Source organism: Bidens hawaiensis, unplaced genomic scaffold, assembly GCF_021521415.1.
Source record: "Bidens hawaiensis isolate Kalapana, Puna unplaced genomic scaffold, B.hawaiensis_p1.1 tig00004722_1, whole genome shotgun sequence".
In the NCBI taxonomy this organism is placed as follows: Eukaryota; Viridiplantae; Streptophyta; class Magnoliopsida; order Asterales; family Asteraceae; genus Bidens; species Bidens hawaiensis.
The window spans coordinates 246,231-250,146 of record NW_027491291.1 but is presented as its reverse complement, the minus strand read 5'-3'; positions in this window follow the sequence as shown (position 1 = coordinate 250,146).

Below are 3,916 nucleotides of genomic sequence, written 5' to 3'. Positions count from 1 at the left end.
ATGTTTTTGTACGTGCGAAGTTGTCAACAAGTTCGCTCAGGCGAACTTGTTGAACCAGCGAAGTTATTGACAACTTCGCCTATGGCGAAGTTGTCGTGTATATAAACTGTTCAGCGGAACAGTTTGGTGGTTGGTTTTTTAGGTTTTCGTTTCAGTTGTTCAGTGAACGTGTTACGTGTCAGTGTCTGTAATAGTGACCTCGAGTCACGTGTTCGGTTATCTATATAACGTGTTCGTTCATTGCTCGTGTGTTTGGTTTATACATATTCTGCACTCGTATCTAACTACGCAGGGATTCCGCACCTGCGCAGATAGAGACATCCCGTGTACGATCCGTCCAGGAACCTACAGATGTTTTGCCATGTATACGGATTGAAAAGTACCTAAGCGATGAGGCAACGAAAGTACTAGTAATGGAGGTACTCATAGAAGTCATACTTGATATCATAAATAATTTCGTAGAGATAGTAGACGGGAAAACTAAACAGTTTGGACGTACCAAGCTTTATTGATTAAGATTAAGTGGAATTCACCACGAGGACCAGATTATACCTGCTAACGCGAGGGTGAATTCTGAAGGAAAACCCCCACCTTTCTCTCGGGAAGGGGATAGTGGGCGTGTAAAATTTCGAGGACGAAATTTCTTAACGGGGGGAGAATGTAACGATTCCGACGAAACCCGGTATACCCTAACCGGTAGACAATAGTTACGTCGTATTTAAGGTCAGGTACATGAATCACCATAGTAGTTATACGGAATACATGGTTCACTGTATTGATTGTACGTGAATATATAATTCATCGCATCGAATATGCGATTAATCGATCGATAGTTATTGAAACCCGAACGAGTCGAGGGTTCAATTATAGACGAGATATATGATATTTAGCGATTTTACGAAGCGTTAATGCTTCGGGATAAGTAAAATACGGCACAGAAAAAGAATTTTCGATTTAATGTACGTCGGTACGTTAAACGAAACCTTTAATACCAAACCGAGCAAGAGACGATCGATCAAGCCGAAAAAGATTCGCAATTATTGTTAATATGATGTTTTAAGTTAATGAAAGTCATGGTTTAAGTTTTTAAAGTTTTAAATCGGTTTTATATAAATTTCATTTTTTAGCCGAAAAATGACCGTTTTAGCCTCGTTTTAAGCCGAATTAAACATTTAACTGAAAAACGAACTGAACCAGATTATCCAAAACATTATCCGGATATCCGAAATCCAAACATGTGGCTTAGAATGGAGAGGTGGGTCCCACCCCACCCCCCTCATTAATCCGATCGGAATCAAGGGGTTTACCCCATGCTCTCATTTCTATTTTTTTATCAAACTTTCAACTCCATGATCCAAAACCGAGGTTTTGTAGCAAGAAAACAAGGTAAAGAATCGAGTTAATCACGTTTCCATCTTCGTTTCTTGAGTTTAATTGCAAGAAAATGAGGTTTCAAAGATGAAAACCGATTCTTGCATGATCAAGTGATGTATACGGGTTATACAAAGGATCTTGGTCCAAGAAAGGAGTTAAACGAACCAAAAACGAATATTTACGGTTTAAATCTTTGTTTTTGAATCATAACCGAAACTATAGTGTAAGAGGCTTGATCGTGAGTGTAACTTTCTTGGTTTTGTGGTATGTTGGTTGTAGGTTCTGTGTTTAGTGGTAGATAAGGCGGAAAGACGAGTTTGTAGCTTGTAGTGGCGGAAAACAAAAGGTATATTCGGTTTATGTTCGGTTTGGGAGTTTTTTTGACAGATTGTTGATGGTTTAGAGTTAGGTCATGAAATTTTACAGGGATGTTCTACACATGAAAATAAGAGTTCTGTGAAATTTTGGTAATTTTTGGACAAAGGATGAATATTTGGTGAATTTAATGCTCGGTTTTGGCCAAAAATGGTGAAAAATAGTTAAATATCATGAAAAATTCTGGAAAATTCCAGATAAGCTTTATATAACATTTATAAGTCACACACAAAATTTTAGGTCAGTTGGAGAAGTCTAAGTAGGCTTTTCGGTTAAACGAGTTCTAGGGTTTTCTAGCTCGGTTTTAGTGAAAATGGCATGTAAAAGGAGATTTTGGTTCTGGAAAATTTACAGAGGACTATGTGGATGGCAGGGGACCTCCAGGAAAAATTTGGGATTTTTCTAAGGCCATTTGGTATTTACGACATATCTAGTGTTTAAATGGTGTTTAAAAATAGATAAATGAATTTTAAATATAAAAATTAATTCTGGAAATATTTTTATAAAATTCCCCACTGCCAAAAAGTGATTTGTGCAAAATTTCAAGATCCGAGATTAAACGGATAATTATTTGTGCAAAAACAAACTTTTAAAGCTTAAAACGCGTAAACCGGTAAAGTTCGCTTAAACGAACTGACTGGTGTATGAAAACCCTAAAAATGAACTATTTTCATTTAACTGAGTTAAGCAAGTAAAAATAAATCATCCGAAAATAATTCGGATGATTTGAGTAATTTTAACCGATTTAACAGTTTCCGGTGCACTAAAGACGGAAACGGGTCCCGCGGCCAATCGGGACGTCTAAACCGAGCTCTAATTTCACATCTTTAATTAAATTACCAGTCAACAACTATTTTCGGGTCGTGTGTGACCAAACTCATTTTGAAACGTAAAAACGGATAACCGTGCTAGGCACGCAAAACGGGGAAACGACTAATAGTAATTTTGTCTAGTAAACTCTAAACGACATCACAATCTGAGTCCGGAGAAGTGTTTCTGGGTTAACATTGCCCCCAGAACGGGTACAGTGCTGGGTTAACAGTGTCCCCAGATGTACCGGTTAACTTGGTTAAAGATTATTTAAACAATAATTGTATAATAACGATCGTAGGGATCATATTACAAGATTTGGACGTGTTAGTTGATAATGATTGTTGTTACCTGCTTGCATGTGCTAAGGTGAGTTTCACGAGCCCCTTTTTCTGAATTGTTTTCAAATATTTTCCCGGGACGGAAGCATGTTACTACTGAAATGTTTAAGTACATACTGAACGCATGGATTTGCGTGGATTTATATATATTTTATTGTACGGGAATCGTACGGAAATGTACTAAGATGGTAATTGTTTGAGTTGCTAACATTCTAAGGCCCCGGAACACGAGTGATTAACTGAAAGCCGGTAGAGTCTGGATATTACTATTGGTCTGACAAACCCAACTGGTCCGGCATGGATTTGCTGATGTTTCCCAGCCAGTTGCACATGTCTATTTTGTTGTTGATATATATTTTGCTATGTAATGTTAAACATAGCGGTTTGGGGCAGGTCCGTGGGCGGGGGATATGCCACGGGGGTTGTGTGTGATAGTCAGAGGATTCACTTGTGGGCTCAGCATAATTACATCGATAATATTATATTTTGATATTGAATTATCAAGGTTTACTCAAATTGTGAAACTCACCAACTATTCGTAGTTGACCCGTTTTCTCACATGCTTTTCAGGTACAACTAAGATGAAGTGATTGCTTACGTGCTAAGTGCTTGATGTGTGTAAGATTTGCGTGCGGGATGTTAGGATACATTATAATAAATAGAATTATGTATCGTATTGTATGATGTGTGTATCACCTAGACGGTAATGAATTACGAGATAATGTAATTTTGAAGTATATTAATGCATTCAGTTTTCTTTATAAAAAATGTGGTTGATATCAGAGGCGTCTGTTGCATCCCGTTTACGTTTCCGCTGCGGTTACGGGGTGTTTTAACTACAGTAAACTAGGTTGAGTCTAGTTTCTAAAGAATATAAATTTGCAATTTTTGGACGTGTAAAAGTTAACTTTTATGATTTTACAAAAACGTTGTGCAAAGCTGAGCTGTTAGACCTGCTGTTAGGTTGTTTTGTAAATGTTATATCTCATGAACTACGAGACCAATTGGGTTGGTTC